The 23,083-nt window shown below is 42.6% G+C and overlaps 1 protein-coding gene across 1 annotated transcript in view; it reads left to right on the top strand.

Annotated features, from left to right (window-relative positions):
* The window catches only part of LOC126457815 (endoplasmic reticulum junction formation protein lunapark-A), a 130,546-nt gene that overhangs the window by 18,698 nt on the left and 88,765 nt on the right, over window positions 1-23,083 (top strand). The gene's annotated exons all lie outside the window — the stretch shown is intronic.

Raw genomic sequence — 23,083 nt, forward strand, 5'->3', positions numbered from 1 at the left:
GTTTGGTCCCTTTCCCGCCCTTTTAAACCAACCAACCACGTCACCTTTTATATGATTTCTTATAGTTGTCAGTTAATGATGGTAAAGTATGAAAGAGATACTAAGATGAATCCACTAAAGGTGAAGGTTTGAAAGTTTCATGTCTTCGGCGTAATTTAGTGGTTAAAGATGTGGATTACGGAGTCGAAGGAAGCAGGTTTACGTCCCACTATAAGCAGATATATATAATGTGTTTTTAACATATTTTGCTCTGCAATATTATATGTTATTTACTCGCACATATCAGAGCACACTCTCTCAGCAATGAGTTCTGTCTGACTAGAAAACGAAGGACGAAATTGGTGCGAATGAAACAATGAGCGATGACATTTCGTATTCGAGCTTGTCGCAGATATTTTTCTGAATACCTCGGAGGATGTGGTTCGGCAGGAGCCTAAGAGGACAGCTAAAATTACTGCGAGTGAAATATTTAGCTGTTGTTTCTGCGATTTCTGAGGGTCGACTCACCCACGGGAGGAACTGATGTCAGCGTCACGCTCAGTTTACTCGAAATGTGCTGCTGGACTTACACACGCCATTTTGACGTCACTTCCGTGTAAGCCGAGCTTGTGAATAGTTTCTCCCGCCCAGCTAACCCCACTATAACCTCCGGAGTCACACGGACGTGCAAACGTACGTGGACGAGGAGCTGGTGACGTCACAACGTGAAGTGTCACGTTCCACTACACTGCGAAGCTTGAAATGAAGAATATGACAGCTTACATTTTTGACTCGGGACCAGTGAGACGAGACATAGTTCTTACTCGTATGTCAAAAGTGGAAGTTAGGAGGCGCCATATTATGTGGAGTTCAACTCCGAATTTGGTGAGGTAAATTGCTGCAAGTGAAATATTGAGCTGTTGTTTCTGCAATTTCCGAGCGTAATTTGTGTATAGTTCATTAGTTAATGCGTCACGTGTTTTATCCTAGTTAAATAATCTTACATTGCATTTACACTGAAATAATCCCCCTTGTTTTATTCCTTATCTATGATCTAACATCATTCCATTGCATCACACTCTTATCTTCATAGCTGATGATAGCGTAACAGTTGAAAAACCGGTTCGAGTAACGAATAATAAATATTTAGAATAAAACTTCCCGGCAGATCAAAAATGTGTTCCGGACCGAGACTCGTACTCGGGACCTTTGCCTATCGCGGGCAAGTGCTCTACAAACAAAGCTACCCAAGCACGACTCACGACGCGTCCTCCCAGCTTTACTTCCGCCACTACCTCGTCTCTCTTTCATTCTGCAAATTGTAGAATATTACACCAGTGTTGTGTGCGCTTCGTTCACAGCACGCACCTATGTCGATTAGAGACTTCAAAGACCAGTTTCTAAGGATGCAAACCCGCTTACTTTAGGAGGTATGTGGTGGACGCGTATCGGGCACGTTCTGTTGAGGGATTTAATCTCTATGAACGTATATACTATTCTAGTTGTTTATCTTCATTATTTTTGGATGTGTGTAGCACAATAGGTGATAGATCGTAGCGTATGTACGCCCCTGCTCCTCCCCATAGTGTGTTAAATCTGCTATGTCTTAGAATGATTTACCGAACTTGTGGGAATACTTGGTTTGAGCTAGGTCTCCGGCAGAGAAGTATTACATGGATGTCTATGGCGTAATTCATCGAGATGAGCTGGCAGAGATTGGACATTTGCGTATGCAATATGGAGTTTTGTAGGTTCAGGTGCAAAACTCGCGAGGATGCTGCTGCTGAACATCAGCGACGCTGGGTCAGTGCTGGGGGAACAGAGCATAGCAAAGCGCACCGAAGTAGGTGCGCGAGCCCATGGAAGTGAGAGCGGCAAGTATATCCAGGGAGGTTCAGTAGTCACGGGCAGCGATCTGTGCAGCCGACCGATCACAGGAAAAGAAACTAGCTAAAGAGAACTAGAATAATTTGTGCGCAACAGTATTGCAAACCAAGATAAACAGAATAAAAACGGTTTACTCTTAATGGTGCTAATAATGAGTAACAGCAATAATGTGATGATAAATTGCGAAAATAAAAAAGGAAGTAAGACTAAGTTGGTACAGTAATTGACAGAGTAAATAAGAAACAATAAAAAACAGGAATGAGTAATTAAGTAGAACAGAAGTTAACACGTTAGTTAAATTACGGCTGACCACAATCTGCAATAACAGTTCAAATACACAAACTAGCGGCAACAAGAGTTGACATGTCCATAGCTCCTCAAGCACAGGCTTTAGAGTCCATTTTCACTGCAGAGTGATCTTTTTCCATTTTTGGTCTTCATCAGTATCCTGCCATCATTGTATTATGAGACCTGACTTCACGAATTTCTTCTTCACTGTGAAGGTTTACTGTACGACACGAACTTCACTATTATTGGTCTAATTTTTGTAGATCCTGACGTACGACGTCGCACTATATGAACTTCTCTCAATGTCATTCAGTGTCACCTGCAGGCGTAGTTTCTCGCGGACAAAATTCGTCATTTACCTCGACTTTGTTCTATCTGCAGTTCTCTGAAATCCCGAACAGTCTGAGATTATTCTATCTCTGTTATTGTTGAAGTTCGTCAGACTTCTCGACCAGTTCCTTTTGGAGCAGTCGTGCTCTATCCTACTTTTCTTTTAATAATTTGTTCAGAGCCCGGATCTCGCTCGCATTCGCCTCCAAAGTTTTCTTTATTTTGTCCGTCACTGCTGCAGTGACAGAACCAGTGATGGACAGGAGAGCAGAACAGCCACTGTCGACCTGGCTGCGCTCATCTCTACGCGCACTGGGCCTCGAACGACTCGCACACCTCATCTACACACTTCAGCGAGTCGTCGTGACCGTGATGCCGGTGCCTGCGTAGCCGCACCAGCTGTCACTGCAGCTGCTCCGTCCGCGCCGGGGCGACATGAAGGCAGCACAGTACTTTGCCGGCATTACTGGTAAAGAGAACTCGAATCAACATGAGAAGGGCAGCGTGATCACACGAAGAAATGTGAAGAACACTTTACACAGGCAAAGAGGGTGCGATGTTGCAGTGCCTGTGTTATTCTGATTACGATGCAAAGTTCCTTTGGACATCCATACATGTCGAAAGGAACAGACACTGCGGCGACTACACCCTTTATTAAATACATTAAATGCGTTCGCAATTGCGAATAAGGTCAACCATCAGCTGTAGAATGGAATGACGACAATGAAAATTTGTGCCGGAAATAAGCAGCTGATACTACGTAACCTCCGCAACAAACAGAGATGAGCGGCAACCCTGGTGAACATCCTGTGTGCCTCCGCGTTATTCGACGGTTTTCCTTTTTGATAGCAGATTCACGTAACACATACTCAGTTGGATTGTTAGTGTGAGACAAGGTACTCGTCACACGAATCATGAATACATATAAGAGCCTAACTACGTAATAACACCTCCAAGTTTCAAGTAAACTTGCGAGCTGAACTAGAGCACGGCACTCTCACCACCAAGCTCATTGTTTGTTTACAAAGACAATTTGACAAATGTAATTCATGTGGATAAAAAGAACAAAAGAGTCATACTGCTTAGTTCTCTGCAGGCTGTGCCACATTAGCTGAAGGGCATAAAAAGAAGCCAGAGATAGTTGTATTCTGTAATAAAACTAAGCCAAGAATTGATTCACTTCACCAGAGGGTACATGCATAAACGTTCAAGAGACAACCAAGATGGGCTGTCTTATGTGGGCAAATGTATTAGGTGTAGCAATGAGATATGCCCTGTATTTATTTTCACAGCAACGTTCCAGATACACAGACGGCAGGTATGAAAGAATTTTCCTCGAGGAATCAGGGCAAGAAATGTTACGTCCTCACTGAAGAAGAGTCAGTAATTCAACGTATCCGAAAGAATATTCCACAAGCCATGGAACAATGTGGTGTAACTAGCCAACAGCCGTAGATTGCAAAAAGGACGGTCACCGAAAAGATTTTTCGTGTGCCAAAATCGATTAGAGAGGAAAAAGTGGCCAATCATAGAGCAAATACTCGAAAAACATTTGCAAAGAACGTAGTGTAATAATTTATAAAGAGCCTTTTTGTAGTTCTGCCTCAGAAAAATTAGAACGTAATTTGATATTTTATTTTAAACCTTGCTAAAAGAAGAATTCACACTATCATAATAAGCACTGTCTCACTCATTCTGTTTCACCAGGCCCATCATACTTCGTTAATACTGTTTTAAATAACATTTGTTCTGAGGTAGGGGTCTTACAAAACACTTCTGCATTTTTGCAAACCAGCCACTCATGGACTTAAGGACGAAAAGCATTTGAAATCGATGTATGTGCACTAGTAATTAATACAGTTCGACAGTATGTTTGAAACACGAAGTGGGTGTGTCAAAGTTGAAACATAATACGTTTAGTATAATCTTCATGTTTTATTCACGTCGTGTCATATATTCTACACAAATTCATTATTAGAATTCTTTTAGTAATTTGTTGTTTGGTTAGGAAGACTAGCGTATTACCGAGCAAGACAAAACAGACACCCGACTTCAGTAACAGCACACTCTTATTTGAGAGAGTGAAAGAGGAAGATAGCAGCGTTTGTTTCGCCACGTACTAAACGGCAATCTTTTCGTGGGGCAGTGTTTACGATTTCATATAACGTCTCCACAAAACACTGGCCGTTTGTATACCAATGTTCACTCTTTCTTTCGTAAAAACAACACGACGCAACGACGTTCAGACAAAATATCCTGAAATGTAACACTTGAATATGAAATAAGTTTGGAGAATACTTGAGTCTCACCCGCTCTGCAGTCCCACGCAAAGAGAGAGGGCGCCGTCGTCAGTCCTTGCCGTAATTACCACGTCACCTCACGTACCGTTTTCATGCAGCAGCAGCAGCGGCGGCAACAACAACAACGGCTGTGATAAGCTGGTACGTTTACCGAGCGAGGTGGCCCAGTCGTTAAGCACGCTGGACTCACATCGGGAGGACCGGTTCAAACCCGCTTCCGGCTATCCTGATTTCGGTTTTCCGTGATTTCTCTAAATCGCTTCAGGTAAATGCCGAGATGATTCCTTTGAAAGGGCACGGGCTGCTTCCTTCCCTAATCCGCTCGCTGTTACGTTCCTCCCCCCAAATCAATTAACCAAACTGGTACGTTCCCAACTAGAACACCTTCATCCCTGGTCACCCACACCCCCACCCAGCCCCTCCAGAAAAACGTTCATGCAATTTTTCGTGCACATGTTTAACAAATTTTAAATATGTAAGTAGATTTAATAAAAATGAAGCCCAGTGGAACGATTGTTCCGTGAAACTTAATACAAGAATTACATGTGTTATAGGTTTAGGAAAGCACATTAAAATTTTCGATGCTTTAACAGTTTATCATGTATCAGGGTTTCATTCACACCAAAAAAAAACGACAAAAAACTTAATACGTAAATAAGGCATACTGTCAAGTGTCTTAAAGACACTAAATGCTTGAGCAATGCAGCCGATGAGGAGTGGTAGATCTTACCTTTACTGATACGAGGATTCAACGTAGATGAACAGTCTGTAAGCTCAACAACTAATAACTCCTGGCTTATTCTTGAATCCTTTTTTTTTTTATTTGCACTACAGATAGTATCAAGCACAACTTGAGAGTAGCAGAAGTACTGACTGGAGGGACAAGTAAATTACACATCACCGCCTTCACCTCCACCTTTTTCGCTTAGTTCCGCCATCGTCGCGTCTCACTCCAGTCCTCAGTCCACAGTAATTGGGAAAAAGCGGAACAATTCAGTCAAACAGCATATTAGCTTCAGCACGCGTCGCCGATCTCTGAGATAGTACAATGCCGTAGCAAAGTAGCGCGAAGAACTTCATTGATGAACGTGAGCAGCTGTTTAGGTGGCACTGTGGATCAAGAGACTGCCACACAGATCATGTTAGGAATAGACGTCCGGACGAAATACAACTCTATAAACGACACTATTGAACGGCATGCGTTTGCAGCCCTGGTGCAAGAGAAAGGCTTCGTGTAATAGGTAGAAGATAGGAAACACAAGGCGTAGGACAACTCGTGTACCTCTCCCGGTTAATTCTTAAACTGTCTTCCTTTTTTGGTTTTTGTCCGTTTTTGCGTCCCTCTGTCAGCGCCCTTGGCGGTGGCCAGTCTCGCAACGCCCTCTGTACGGCATAGGATTCTTGCACCCGGTAATTGAAGACAGAAGTAAATCTTCAGTACCGCACTTGTACTTACAAATTATTCCCACATTCTACGACCAAGCGAGGGGGCGTGGAGCTTAGTACATTGTACTCTCAATCTGGGAAGACAGTTCAAATCAGATTTATGGTTTCCACGGTTTCCCTAAACCGATTAAGGCTAATGCCATTATGGTTCCTCTGAAAAATACGTGGCTTACATCGTCCACCAATTCGAGGTTGTGCCCTGTCGGTAATGACGACGTCGTCGACGGGCCGATAAACCATAATCTCGCACGTTTCATAGTCTATGATCAACATTAGCTCTCTCTCTCTCTCTCTCTCTCTCTCCCCTGTGCATTGCAAAATAGCTGTGCAACAACGCGTTATATGTTGTTATAATTCATCTTAAGCACCTCGGGTCGTACAAGTATTTAGCGGAGATACTAAGAAGCGACGTGAAATGGCTCGATCATATAAAATGAGCGTCAGGGAAAGCGAATGGATGAGTTTAGATTTATTGGAAGGGTTCTGGGAAAGTATAGTGCATCTGTAAAGAGAATTTCATATAATAAAACAGTTCGATTAGTTCTAAAGCACAGTATTATAGCAGCATTTCTAGTCCTTTTCAGGTACTCAGGGTATCGCAGACATTCAGTGAAACGAGAGAGGTGCCACTAGAGTAGTATAACTTAAATGGAAATCCTTTGAAGAAAGACAATTTATTTCTCGCCAAATGGTGTCGGTTAAATTTAGAGAATGTGTAGTTGAAGACTGTGCGACCTTTATGCTGCCACCATCACACTTATCGCGAAGGGATCCTGACAATACGATAAGGGAGATTGTGACCTGAACAGAGCTATAGACAGTCATTTCCTTCCCATAAAACGCTAATGGGATATGCCAGGTAATCGCTACCACATGCCATGCCAACATTGTACGGTGGCTTGCGGAGTGTATTTGTGTATGCAGATTCACTAACAAGAAGTAGATTAATGTAGTTCTTATAGTAGCGCCTAAGGCACAGAAGTCAAGGAGATTCCGAACACGCCTTGGTATACCATTGAGCCAACTAAAGCTCCTAACCAGCTGTAGTAGAAAAAGCAGTCTTGAACTAGATTGCATCTTTGCTAAATGCCATTGATCTTAATAATATGCCAGCCACAGTTAACGTTGAAACTTCAATAAGCAAGTGCCGTGTTGGTATTATTCACGCAAAACAAGTTACACTTGGTGCTGCGACGGATTTCCAATTTACACTCGCCCCCGTCAACCGCAAAACCTAGTGTCAAGAGAATCAACGTGATACACGCGTACAGTACGATGCGTTGGACTTTTCCGGTTGGTCTGGTTTACTTTCATATTACCTGTGCAACAGAACATATATAAATATCAAACTTTAATGAAACCATGAACCTCCGAAAAAGACATAAAATCAATGATGAAGTGAATTTTTTGAAATACAAAGTTAACTAATGAATTCAAACTTTTTTAAAAAGTGCGCCGCTCCGCTTCTACAACGCGGGCCCCGAGTTACAATTGCCCACCGCTGTCACATAATATACGAGGTGCATTCAAGTTCTAAGGCCTCCGATTTTTTTTCTAATTAACTACACACCCGAAATCGATGAAACTGGCGTTACTTCTCGACGTAATCGCCCTGCAGCCGCACACATTTTTCACGGGCAGCGGCGAAGGCTTCTTTAGGAGTCTGTTTTGACCACTGGAAAATCGCTGAGGCAATAGCAGCACGGCTGGTGAATGTGCGGCCACGGAGAGTGTCTTTCATTGTTGGAAAAAGCCAAAAGTCACTAGGAGCCAGGTCAGGTGAGTAGGGAGCATGAGGAATCACTTCAAAGTTATCACAAAGAAACTGTTGGGTAACGTTAGCTCAATGTGCGGGTGCGTTGTCTTGGTGAAACAGCACACGCGCAGCCCTTCCCGGACGTTTTTGTTGCAGTGCAGGAAGGAATTTGTTCTTCAAAACATTTTCGTAGGATGCACCTGTTACCGTAGTGCCCTTTGGAACGCAATGGGTAAGGATTACGCCCTCGCTGTCCCAGAACATGGACACCATCATTTTTTCAGCACTGGCGGTTACACGAAATTTTTTTGGTGGCGGTGAATCTGTGTGCTTCCGTTGAGCTGACTGGCCCTTTGTTTCTGGATTGAAAAATGGCATCCACGTCTCATCCATTGTCACAACCGACGAAAAGAAAGTCCCATTCGTGCTGTCGTTGCGCGTCAACATTGCTTGGCAACATGCCACACGGGCAGCCGTGTGGTCGTCCGTCAGCATTCGTGGCACCCACCTGGATGACACTTTTCGCATTTTCAGGTCGTCATGTAGGACTGTGTGCACAGAACCCACAGAAATGCCTACTCTGGAGGCGATCTGTTCAACAGTCATTCGGCGATCTCCCAAAACAATTCTCTCCACTTTCTCGATCATGTCATCAGACCGGCTTGTGCGAGCCTGAGGTTGTTTCGGTTTGTTGTCACACGACGTTCTGCCTTCATTAAACTGTCGCACCCACGAACACGCTTTCGACACATCCATAACTGCATCACCACATGTCTCCTTCAACTGTCGATGAATTTCAATTGGTTTCACACCACGCAGATTCAGAAAACGAATGATTGCACGCTGTTCAAGTAAGGAAAACGTCGCCATTTTAAGTATTTAAAACAGTTCTCATTATCGCCGCTGGCGGTAAAATTCTATCTGCCGTACGGTGCTGCCATCTCTGGGACGTATTGACAATGAATGCGGCCTCATTTTAAAACAATGCGCATGTTTCTATCTCTTTCCAGTTCGGAGAAAAAAAATCGGAGGCCTTAGAACTTGAATGCACCTCGTAGCACATACGTTTTTGCCTCGTTTTCGGCATCAGTTTGCACAGCATTTCATTGTTAAGATCGTCGCTCATTTGAATTCCTCTACCCAATAGATCATCAGATTGTCGTTTCAGAGATAGATACCAGTGCCTCCCTCCCCCCTCCCTTTTTCATCAAGATGAAAAGTCATAATGTGAACGATTGAAACGAAATAATAAAATTTTTCTGTGTGCCAAAACAGAACTTAATCACAACTAAAAAAAAAAGTAAACCCTGGAAATAGCTGTTACCGTAGCAATCGCTGCACCCATAAACACTTTTCCCAAAAAATCGTTAGTATGTTAGCCATTGCTTCTTCCCTTCCGTACTTGTCATAAGTGTTGTTCATGGTTACGAGTTCTTCTTTTCCAGATCTTTCAGGTTCCACTGAACTCATTCGAGTGTGTCCTTTGACAGTCTTTTAATAATTTACACAACTTTCCATTATAGCTCTTTTTCTATGGTTAGTTTTGTTTTTAATGTATCATAATATACGGGATTTGGCGATAATGAGTGTCAGCTTCATAGTCGAGAAGAATGGTTACGAAGCTTTCCGAGACCATTATCTCTGAGTACAGTAAAATATCTGCTAGTCTCACCAGACGACCCCACACCACCCCACGCTCTCCCCCATGTTAACATTAGCATGTAACTAAATTTCAAAATGAAAAATAATTTTCTTTTAAAACATTTGAAATGAGATAAATGATATTTAGTTTTTGTAGACTTGTTTGTTAAACCGTGAGACAGCTGGTAAGTCTTATTTTCGACAGCAGTTTTTTGTAGAGTGATGGAATTCTTAGTGCATTGCAACTGTTACCAATAAACCTCGTTTTAACAAAAACTCCTTCTCCGGAAAAAAGCTAACTATTCATATTTAGGGTAGATAATTGTTACAAAACATACTTCCTTTGCAACACTCCTCTTCCTAGCGAAGCTTGCTTCACCTACATCCTGTACCTCCATTTAAAATCAACCAAATTAAAATCTGTGTACTAAATTACTGTTTGTAAATCACTTGATTGCTGAGCTCCTTACTTCTGAACTGGTAGAAATTGTAAGACTTCAGAATGCCAACGCTTTGTGTCTTACCAGTGCCACTATTATAATTGTGGTTATGACGATAATAAAGTGTAGGTCATACAGCAGTGCAATAGCTATTACATAAATACTGTTGTGCTGTCAATTCGTTTATTTTTGTGAAGCGAATAATGAAGCAATTTATGGTGTATTGCAGGAGCTAACTGCAGCTAAAGACGGCAATTTCGTGAGATATTGAAACATACATGATGTTTACGTCTCAATTTTACTGTCATAAAAGTAGATGCGTGGAACAAGATAGGTGTGTGGTGGGTGGACTAAGTGAGAAACATGTTACAGATTAGTTTTACAAGCTGTAATCCCACAGCGCTGTGTCGTCCATTAATGCTACTATTTCGTCTTGCGAAATAGTAATGATAATGATATTTTAAACATAATTTACTTTTGTGACTAAAACGCAATTGAACACTTCCGTTTTCACCCCTCGATTTTACCATTCAGGAGGTAATTATCTTCAGGTTCGGAACCACTGGTGTAAAAGGACCCACCATGGGTGATACTGACGTTGGCAATAACTTAATAGCGGCTGGTTACTGTGCATTTCCATACCACTCCCGCATTATCGCAAGTTCTGTACATAAGACTTTAAATTTCCTCGCTCTCTACTTTGTCACTTGCCACGGACGTCGTAGGTGCTATCCAAATGCTGAGATGTAAAACTCAAGGGACACTGCCGCAATTTCCGCTGTTCATGTACTCCTATATTTTCTCAGAGTCTTCTCCTAAATGGCAGCACGACGCGCATCATTCCTGGAAGCGTGTTGTCTTACACCTCGTGTAATTTCACAACGTCATATACACTAACGTGGCAACAGTCATGCGTTACCTCCTAAAGTCGTGTCGGGCCTGCTTCCTCCCGGCGTAGTGCAGCAACTCGACGTGACTTGGACTGAAGAAGTCGTTGGAAGTCCCCTGGAGAAGCATTGAACTATGCTGCCTCTATAGCAGCCCATAATGCTAAAGTGTTGCCGGCGCAGGATTTTGTGCACGAACTGACCTCTCGATTACGTCCCGTAAATGTTCCGTGATATTCATGTCGGAGATCTGGGTTGCCATATCATTCGCCCGAATTATCCAGAATGTTGTTCAAACTAGTAGCGAACAACTGTAGCTGGGTGATATGACATTTTGTTTGGGAACATGAAATTCGTGGATGGCAGCAAATGGTCTCCAAGCAGCCGAACATAACCATTTCCAGTCAATAATCGGTTCAGTTAGACCAGAGGACACAGTCCAGACCATGTAAACACAGCCCACACCATTATGGACCCACCACTAGCTTGCACGCAGCCTTGTTGACGACTTGGATCCATCCCTTAATGGGTCTTCGCCACACTCGAACCCTACCATCAGCTCTAACCAGATGAAATCGAGACTCATCTGACCCGTCGGCTAGGTTCCAACCGATGTGGGCACGAACCCAGGAAAGGCGCTGTAGGCGATGTCGTGCTGTCAGCAAAGGCACTCGCGTCAGTCGTCTGCTGCCATAGCCCGTTAACACCAGATTCCGCCGCACTTTCCTAACGGATACGTTCGTCGTACGTCCCACATTTATTTCTGTGGTTATTTCATGCAATGTTTCTTGTCTGTTAGCTCTGACAACTACGCAAACGCCGCTGCTCTCGGTCGTTAAGAGAAGGCCGTCGGCCACTGCATTGCCGGTGGTAAGAGGTAATGCATGGAATTTGGTGTTCTCGGCACACTGTTGACACGGTGGATCTCGGAATATCGAATTTCCTAACGATTTCCGAAATGGAATGTCCCATACACTTACCTCCAACTACTGTTCTGCGTTCAGTGTCCATTATTTCCCGTCGTGCGGCCATAGTGACGTCGGACACCTTTTCACATGGATCACCTGAGTACAAATGACACCTCGCCAATGCACTGCCCTTTTATACCTGTTGTACTCGATAATACCGCCATTCGTATATTTGCATATCGCTATCCCACATTTCCATATCGCTTTTGCCACATCAGTGTATTATATTTGATCAGTATAATTGAGTTGTCCGAGAAGGCAAAAACAAGTCGTTAGATGGTAACTTAAGTGAATACAGACAGTAAGACCTCAATTCGACATTTTCCTTTATGAAGTAATCTATTGTTTGACGTGATGTGCAACACTGGCGTTGCCGTGATGAAGAATGAGCGCAAGTTTGGGTTGTTTTTCCAGATTTCATAGACGGCTTATGGCAAAGAAATAATTGTAGACTACATTAGGTCATCAAGAGTATACGGACACCTATTGGGTGACATTAATATGGGGCGTATACGTCCTTCGCCTTTAGGATGGCTGCAACTGTCCTTGTGACATTTAGAGCGAGACGTCTGAATGTCTGTGGAGAAATAGCCGCCCATTCTTCCTCAAGAGCCAAAACCAGGGAACATAGCCGTCGTAGACGCTGGAGTCTGAAACGAAGTCTGCGTTCTAACTCTTCCCAATGCGTGCATATCCGAAGGAACTTTGTATTATATTTCTGAACAACACAGGCACTGCTATACCGTATATTTCGCAAAGGTGTTCCACAAGGTTCAGGTCGGGATTCTGCGCAGGCCAGACCATTCCAGGAATGTGATTGTCGACATGCAGTTGCCTCAAGATGTGACAGGATGCGCTGTCATTTTGATATAAACAATCATTTCCGTCTCCAAACTGTTCCTCTACTGTTCGCAGTACACATTGCTGTAAAATGTTTTAATAGGATTCCGGATTTAGCATTTTCGGAATCGCAATAAGGGTACCACGCCCCAACCACGAAAAACAGCCCCATACCGTAACACCAACACCTCCGTACTTCTTTGTTCACACATCACATAGTGGCGGCTAATTTTCTCTCCATTCGCCGTGAATCTAAACCCTACCAAAGGTTTGCCACAGGCTACAGCGTGATTCATCGCTCCAGATTCCTCGCGTCCAATCGTCCAGTGTCCAGTGTTGGCACTCCTTACATTACCTTGATCGTCACCTCGCATTTAGTAAAGAAATGAGCGACTTATGAGGAGCTACTCGACTACTGTACGCCATTATTTTTAACTCCCTACGCACAGTCATAGTGTTAGCTGCACTACTGGTAGTGCTTTCGAACCCGCGAATGATTCCTTCCGCTGACACAGTGCGGTTTTTTACAACCGCTCTCCGCAATGCTCTACGGTCCCTGCCCGTCAGTACTTGAGATTTGTCTCCCTTTGATTTAGATATGGTTGTTCCCTCACGTTTCCACTTCAGTCACATCAACAACAGTCGACTCGAGAACAGCTGAAAGGGTTGAAATGTCCCTGATAAATTTATTAACCAGATGACATCCAGTGTCTCGTCCACATACGAAGTCAGTGAGCTCTCCTGACCGACCTATCCAGTCCGTACTTCTGAAGCTTCCGTATCTCAATCTGTAGAAAGGAAACCCTTGTAGGATAACTTTGTGTCCGTCTGTTAATACCCCTGTTTACGGTCCCTTGCCTGTGTAACGAGTTCTAAGTCGGTCAATATTTTGAGACTCACAAACTCATCAAAACTTAGATGAACTTTCTATATATGTAATTAAGTTTGTACAGAACACTTTCCTTCTTTATTTGAACTTCTGCAGCTAAGGGTAGTTATGCTGTTGCTGCTGCCCTGCCGACAACACAGTACTATCAACCTTCTTTTATACTGGCAGGTCTTACTGTAGTGACATCTAGATGTTAATTAAGCATTGCTTAGGGATGGCCGGATATTTTTGATCAGATAGTATATACCATTCGGCACGTATTCAAGACGAATACCAGAAAAAACTCAAATGTTCCTTTTATGTGGAGAAGCGGGAAATTATCTTCGATCCTCTATACAGCAATGTTCGTGATTGGTCCGGGGTAACCAAAGAACTGTCTTTAAAACATATCGCGAACGAGCCCCTGTTGCTGGTTTAGATTCATCTTGCTTGCAACACCCAAGCAGTTGACATCTGCTTTGTTTCTGACTTGTAAGAGTGTGTCCAAGTTTCGTCTCCTTTTTAAGTATTTGCTTACACCCACGGATGCTAGCCTGTTTTTGGGCTCTTGTCGAATTGTGCAGAATGAATCAAAAGCAACTCTTTCCCGCAGATTAGAGATCGTATGTCCTGCACTCTTAGACATGTGCAAAGATGCCTGTATTTCACGAAAAATCACATGAGGGTTTTCTTCAATGTTGTTGCACACAGCATTTATTTTTTGAAACAACATCCGAAATTCATCGCTGACGAAAGCGTGACCACTACAAAATTCTACAGATCAATTGTAAATGCTTCTTTCTGAAGGCTATGGTCAAGGAAATGTTCAAGTGAGATTTCGATATTTCACAGCACTGTTTCCTTAAACGCTCGCTCTAAATAAAGTGTTCGGCTAATTTCTGAGCTGGCATTGCTATTTAACAATAAAAATGACAAATTTTAAAACAATTGTCTCACGTCACATCTGAATAGCATATGTAGTGGTCGTATTTAAAGGGCGGACTTCGCATTGTGCAAATCGCACTCGTGTCATTCTGGATTTCCGTAAGACTCTTTAGTGTTGGTATTATTTGTAGGTATCATCTAATAATCTGCAAGCTGCTCATTCTTATTGACTATTTGCTTACGTATATTGAGAAACACACACAACAGCTTCTCCCTTACGAAATTACGTAAAGTGAGCTCGATAAACAAATGCTGGTAGCTTCAAATGGTTCAAATGGCTCTGAGCACTATGGGACTTAACAGCTATGGCCATCAGTCCCCTAGAACTTAGAACTACTTAAACCTAACGAACCTAAGGACATCACACAACACCCAGTCATCACGAGGCAGAGAAATGCTGGTAGCCATTGAGTATAGAGTTTGGGGGAACGCACTGGCTTCCATGGCTCGGCGCCCGCAACCTGAAATAAATTCCACGGCGTCTGGTCTGAGGCTAAAATAAAGCAGTCGGCGCTTTCAGCTGTCTCCTACATATCTTTGGCAATCTCACGCCTTCTCATACTTATTGCCGTTAGGTTAGCGTAAGTTTTTGACAGTGTATCTAAATCATCATTGGAGCAACAGCAGAAAATGTGTTGCTTGTGGAGGGAGGCACATCAGATACAGTATGGCAAACACAGTCTGTGAGATCTGAAAATTCGATGGAACCTGTATTATTAGCATCCATAGTTGTATGTATTCTATGCTGGACAACAGATGAATGAATTTTCGCTTATCACCATACGAATGGGCTTAAAAAATGGTTTATACATGGCGTTTCACGCCAAGACCATTGCGCATCAAGAACGGCGCATTGTCAGATGAGAATACATATTGTGGGTTACCTGCACACAGTTCTTCTCCGGTATGGGTAACAGGTGCGTCACAGTGTGGGAGTGAAAGGACTGGAAACTTACTCCGAAATTGAATTGCATGACATAGAAGATGCTTGTGGGCGAAACTTCTAATTGCACACACACTCGTTGTGAAATTCTGGCGGTATGTGGACCAAACGCTCTGTAGTGCCCACCCGAAGTGAAATGGTGCCAACGAATCGACCAAGATCGCACAGACGTGGGTGACACTGATTAGGAAGGAAGGCCGTCGACATCGACCACAGATGGCAATATCTAATCAAACGAAGAAGTGATTCCCAGCAATCGTAGATTTTCCGACGATGAGGACGTTCACACAGCTGTTCTGGAATGGTTCCGTGACCATGGAGCGGACTTCGGTAGTTGAGGAACTGAACGATTGGTAGAACGTTCCGTCCGTTGTTTACAGAGACTTGTTCATGGGGACCGATGACCATCGCAGTCTGGTCCCTTTAACCCCCACAAACAAACCAACCAACCAACCAACCAACCAACCAACCTGTTCATGTTGAAAAAGCGTCGTGTATCCGTGTCAATGTGAAGTTTAGTGCAGGATTCAGTAGAAGTTACTTGGCCTACCATAATAATGTGTAAATTACTTTCTGAAGTCCACTCGTATATTCACATATAGAAAATTTCTGATAGACGAAACTTTGCTGTACCTTGGGTTACAATCTTGATTTCTGACTGCCAGCAGTAGCAGCGAATTATCCTAACAAGCCACGTTATCAGACGCACTTCCCCTCCACGTGCCCTCCTTCTCTTCCAGGAAATCAGATGTTATCCAGTGTTTCGAAAGTGTTCGCATGGGAGGGGCCCCAGGTGCGTGACCACAGACATAGTAAGTGCGGAAGACAGCGATGTTTCGGAACGGAAGATTCAATTCCTGGCATTTTGTATATTACACCTTTGAACAGATTGGCATTTCTCGTACGCAATAAGTACCTCAGTAGTTTCGTTGCCCCAAATGTTGTATACTTGGCTGCGTAGCACTCTCAGAAATGACTCAGGACTAACTTTCTTCCCCGTATCTAGGAGAGGTTCTACTTTTTTTATATGGGACCACAGGCGTGTATTTTCCTGTAGATTACACAAGGAGAGCTGTCTTTATTACGAAGTTTCCGTGTCTGCTCATTGTGTGATGAATAGAATGTATCATTTCTATATCGACATACTGCTACGCCAACGGGAGGGTGAAGTTTTCTTGAACAAGTGTGTAGTCCTGACACGCCTATTCAAATCATCTTTTCCTTTCTCATCATCTGTCATTGGTCGAAAGTAATGTTGAAGTACCTAGGTCTCATTGCATATTTAGCACAGCTGTAAAGATGAGAAGAGAGCTGTAGCGCTCTTTAGCAATAAGAACCGTGTGTACTCAACATTTCTTGTTTCAACGAGGAAAAAAAAAATGCGTTTGTGTTCTCGCTGTCCGAATGCCAGGGCGAGGCAATTTGACGCCTTCTAAATGACAAAGGAAATATAACATGTAGCTGTAAATCTGTTTTGAAACAGTGAATTATATGTTTGTGAACATGCGACCTTCTTACCTATAAAATACTTGCTATCTGATAAACATAAATGATGATTAAAAACACACACACACACACACACACACACACACACACACACACCATGAAGGTCATGCTTCAGTGCCAATCTGTGAGCACAAATTATGGATGAATGACGCAAAACCATATCACCAGGTGCTATGTACCACAGATTTCTGCTCAGTGGATTACCAGTGGTGTTGGAGACCGTTACACGTGCAGAAAGAGGACTATGTTTTATGCGCGATGCGACGCCACTACATATACTGTGAATATTGCGACACAATACCTCACCGCAACGATTCATGGACGATAGATTGTTCGACGAGGTCCGGTGAAATGAACTCCACATACACCCGGCCTGAATATCTTGAATTTTTGGTTTCGGAGACATTTAAAGGCATTGGTGTATGGCGAACCCATCGACAATGTGTAGACGTTGCAAGTGCCTCTGACCAATGCATGTGGTGCAGTCCGAATGGAGCTATGTGTATTTGAAAGAGTTTGTGATTCACTGCGAAGAAGAGTTGCACGTTGTGTGAGAATGCTTGGTAATCACATGCAGTACTGCTTATAATGAGTATTTCTACATAAAAGAGTAATGGTTATGAGAGGACAGACTGGCGCATATCTCAAGATGTACTGGTTTTCGGATATATCATTATACCAACTTTTATTCTAGTCTTGACCATTAATCCTGCAGGAATCTGTTTCTTTAAACACCCTGTTTGTTTCTAAAGAAACGGTGACGCATAAGGTGGCCAAAAATAGAGAGGACTCGGTAGATTTGCTATTTCGTGGAAAATTGACATCGTGAAACTGTGGTTGTCTGAAAATACGGGTTAATTCGCGCACTAAAATAAAAACAGCCACCATCCACAGCTAACCATGCTGTTTATTTGGGACAAATAGCTGTTACCTGTTTCGGACAGACGCATACTGCAGTTCACAATTAAAATAACTTTGTGCTGTGTACAGGGTGTTCAGAAGTTACCGTAACAGACTTCTAGGATTTGTAGAGGGGAGTAAGTAGATAATATTTTGAATTGGAACCCACGTCCGGAAAAATACATTTTCCGTTCTACAACCGTTTGAAAACATGTTAGTAACACGACCACTTTTACAAGTAATTGATTAGGCGTGACCCAGTACATACTTGTTTTACAACCCCTCTCATTTATAACCAGTGAAATTGTTTGTGTACTGGTTGACGGTTTCTCTTCAACGTGATGCAGTACGGGCTCTTTAAATTCTGGTGTGCGACGTGTCCTTGGATTACCAGTCACACCTGCTGATGATGAAGGTATACTTTCTCGAAGCCAGTGCGTAACTATGGCGAAAAGGGTATGCGATGGAGTCGGATGTTGTGGAGAACGATCTTGATAAAGTCGACTGGCAGCCCTTCATTACCCTTCATTCGCCATTCAGAAGGATCATGTCAGTGTATTCTGCAAACGTGTACTCAACCATGTTGCTCTAACACTCACACTTGAATGAGGCTCGAACCAGATCAGAAACTTAGGATAGTCAAATAATTTCAGCCGATCCGACGTAACTAAGCCCCTACCATGACTACCCTGTTGCATACCTACCTACCAAACATGTTTTCAAACGGCTGTAGCACTCCCCTCTAAGTCCTAGAAGTTTGATGTTCACTGATTGTGACGTAAGTTCTTTAGGGTGAGAGCACCATTGAAAATCCACCACAAGGAACTTTCGCCACAGTCAGCGAACTTCAAATGTATAACATAATGTAGCTTTAAATATAAACAGCCGTCTTAGTGTGAACCTGTCAGTTTCCTGTGTTAGCAGTGGCTATATAATTGCTGTTTTTAGTTGCATCAGTCAATAACAGCGTTCAGGCTCTACTAAAGGAAGTGCAGGGCAGCAGAAACACCGAGCTAGAGTGAGACGTTCGAGAGTATAAAGTTAATTTGCTCATCAATCGAGCACTGTACTATCTTTCAACGTTTTTTACGTTACCTTTAATTGTTAATGTTTTCCTTGTGAAGTAAGAAAAGGTAGTAACGTTTGCTATTTGTAACTGTTGTTAGCATTCCATTCCTTCTAAACAAGCTCCAAAGCCGACCTATTAAAGTGTCATAATTTTTTTTCGCTTACTATAATCAGTCATTAAATAAATCTCTTTTGGGTCGCCTTTTAAGGAAAAGTTTTGCCGTTTGTCGTGGCTGCGCATCATGAATGAACAGGACTAAAATAAGTCGGCAGCTTTTGTTTCGCGTGTAGCTGCGGCTGTTGTCAGCGGTGCGGCCGGACGCAGGAGGGAAGCCGCGTGGTGGGGTGTGTCGTGTTGTAAACACGCGCGCCCGGCCCGGCCCAGCCTTGTAACTCAATATGCCACTCCTGGTTGCCGTATTTTTCTGCCGAATGTTTGAGACACCCCACTGAGGTTTCTTTCTGACGTGGCCCCCGAGGTCCAAGGTCGACAACATGTTCTTTCTTAGTCCACAGGTCGGCCAGCGCACCCCTTTCTTGGGGGTCTTTTCGGCCGTGGGCCGCTGGCGATTTTTGCTTCCCTTCCGCGGCTCACAAAAAATTGTTTTCGCTTTCCGTGGAATGGACTTTTTGCTTGCGTTTTACTGTGAGGGCAACTGCCGAGCAACTGAAGGACGCTGGTGACCGGCAAGCCGTCGCCTGGCAACGCCACGCGTGACTGCGCAGCTTACGTTCCATACCTGCTTACATCCGGTCTCGTGGCACGCATCGCATCTGCTTTCCGCCCATTCAGGTGTCAAGCGGCCAGTCGGGTTTCCCCCGCGCTGTTATGTCGCCGCAATATAGTTCGCTGTACCCACTGTTTGACTTGGTCTTGGCGTCAGTAGCAGTTTCCAAAACGACACACACTTTAGGGCTGTTTAATAAGAAACTATTCTCGCATATAGAAAATAATTGAGGATATTTTGCGTTGCACGTTGTGTGATCGTGCGAGATATGTGTTTTTATGTGCGAAGAGCTTCTTGAAATTGCAAGTAGATGAGACAGCTTTGCACTGGTGTAGATGCCTTGTGAAGAAGGATGTTAATTAGTTTATTGTTTATCAATAAAGTGGTTACAGATTTCTGGTGTCATCGGTAATAAGCTGGTTTTATTATTACTTAATACCACCACCACAGTATTATCCACAGCTGGACCAAAGCCGCCTCTAGACGTTTTAGTGCACTGTGGTGACCAGCTGTACGTATCCATACTGCTCTTTTAATCTTCCCTAATGTTATCCACTCATCTTCCATCAGAGATTACGTCGTCGTCTCGGTCTTTTCTTTCGTCTTGAAGTCCAGCTCTCTTCCCATCCCCAAAAACCTTTATTCAAGTCTCATCACCATAATAATTTCAAATGCCACTTCAGTCTGTTCCTAGGACCGTTCTTTGTTTTCCTGTCTCGCCTAGTGTTTCTAATAGAGACTGAAGCTTTACTGTGGGAATTCAGGCCCGCCTATTTTGCAGACAGCTGTTCTTTTTAATGTCCGAACATGTTTGAGCACTTTTGTGCTGTCAGTGGGTACTTATATTCAGCTATTATTTTCAAACTGATAGATTCTGCAGGACCTATTCGTAGTCTGTTGTTCTGAGAGCCTCAGGGCCTATTATTCTGAGAATAAGAACTAATTAAAAGTATCCAGTGATTGCACAAAGATACTGAAACATGCTGGCGCATCAAAAGAACAGCTGTTTGCATAACAGGCAGTCCTAAATTTTAGAGCTTAAAAACCAAACGACGATTACATCAGAAGTTTTGTTTTGAAAACCCAGTTTACCAGAAGCACTGCAGGTAATTTTTACTCCTCTGCCCTATTTCTTCACTTGCCCAAATACACTCTCATGAACTTGTAAGATTTGTTATTATTGATATCGTTTATTTTATTTTCGGTATGTCAGCTAGGCATTGTGTTCGTATAATTGATATCTCAGGCTTACTTTCAAGGTTGCTCGGTAAAACCTTTCATTTTTTGTCGAACGGTATCCGCACTAGAGACAAATAATTCAATATGAACAAAATTAAGGTGTTCGTGCACGTTCCAGTAATACATATTCCTTCTTCAGTTTCCCAGCTTACGAATTTGAATATATTGTTAGTGACGGTAGTTTTGTTCATTTGGAATATCCTTGCCAGACACTTTCAATTCTGAATTCCTCACTACTTGGACGACGTGAAATGGAAACTGTAGCATTAGCGTATATATTCTTTAAAATGTTGACATAGGTTAAATCGAGGTCTCTTTTCTCAAGAACAGTCAGTGAAGATTTTGTTAAATCTGGGTCCAAAACTTTGTCAGAATTTATTAACCTCAAACAAAACGGTAATTCACACTCATAGCTCTGTTCTACAGTTTCGTCCATGACATGAAAGTGATCGGGTGTGCTATACCCACTTGTAAACACAGATTGTTCATACCTATAATTAAAATTAGATGTTTTTCTGTGCGTGTGTGTATGTCGTTTACCCTGCGGAGGGGAGCCTGATGGATATAGTGTTATGGGTCTTGTCTATATCGTTTTTTATAAAGTTATCACAGCCTTGGCCCGGCTTATGAATATGCAATCACTTCAGGAATTTTATTTTTGTTGCGCTGTGGATGATCCTAGTTCCTCTTAAACTACGAGGCATTTAAAGAAATGTTATTTTATCCTTGTTGAATCTTGTGAACGCCTCATCCGTCAGTGATAGTTGGTGAATAATTTTTTTTAGTGCCACAACCGGTTTCGGGCACCATGCCTATCTTCAGATGGCTAATATTTTTCGTTACACAGATGTTCTGATCAACAATATGTCATCTGCTCCATACCGCACAAGAATATTTGGGTCTTCAGTGTCACTTTCAGTTGTTTCATTAATAAAAATCCACTAAAGTGTTTGTATTTTTATATTTGATACAAAATAGTTGCGTTCAGTTACATATGTTCCAGCAGCGTGTGGAATTCAATAACATATGCATCGAGCTGGAAAACCACATGGACCACAGCAAAAGAAATAGTCATCTACTGGAACGTGTGTAAGTGAACACGACTACTTTTCATAGCCTATTTAAAAAAATGGAAGCACTGTAGGATATTTTTGTTAAAAAAAACAACTGATGAAGTGGCACTAAATACTCAAATATTCTTGTGCAGCGTGGAGCTGATTACATGTTGTTGATCAGAACATCTGTATAACGAAAAATATTAGCCATCTGAAGATGGGCATGATAGCCCGAAACCGGTTATGACACAAAATAAAACATTTAAAAAGTATTTGTGGATGGTTACTTCATTCACCAACTGTTTAAAAAAATCTTGTAATGTTTGAACTTGGTACATAGATTCTAAAAACTATCTTAGCGCTCGATGTGTTTTTGGTTCTTCCATCCTTTATGGCGTATTTTTTCCTCTTTTTATTATTAAATACGTAGTTTCTGGAATTTACCTTATCAGTCATTTTAGGTTTATTTTTTACTTACACCCTTTCAATTATTTGTTTTAATGACTCCATTTTTATGGTTCCGCACGTCAGTCGGTAAAAAGTAACCTCTACAGGATCACTTTGTTGCCCGTGTTTAGAGCTCTTTCCCTCAGAAACGAGCAGAGGTATCAAGTTAAAATTTGTCTCGTACTAGGGTCTACGGTCCCTTGGTGGTGCGAAAAATTTAAGCTACTTGGTCAAAAGTTACGGCCGTATGCATCACATATTTTTATGCTCGCAAGATCATTTATCAAAAAGTGTAGATGAACTACCTTTATACAAGTCGGATGTTGTCTAGCGGCACAGCGCGTGCGTGGAAATAGAGATGGCGCGGATCGAACTTCGGTCGGACCACGGATTTTTCAGTCTTCACGACACACAGTGTGAGGAGTCTCGAGAAACAACACGTGGTTCGGTTTATACGTTGAACAGTAGGTCCCCGTTCTCTGAAATCGGTCCTTGTGATCAAAATTGAAAGTACAGCTGGTGATGTTACTTCATTCTAAGCAGCCACATATTATATACTCAGCTAGCCACTGCACAGTGCATGGCGCAAGGTACTTCATTTCAATATTAGCGATGTTCTGTC

The sequence above is a fragment of the Schistocerca serialis genome, chromosome 2 (genome assembly GCF_023864345.2).
Source record: "Schistocerca serialis cubense isolate TAMUIC-IGC-003099 chromosome 2, iqSchSeri2.2, whole genome shotgun sequence".
Classification (NCBI taxonomy): Eukaryota; Metazoa; Arthropoda; class Insecta; order Orthoptera; family Acrididae; genus Schistocerca; species Schistocerca serialis.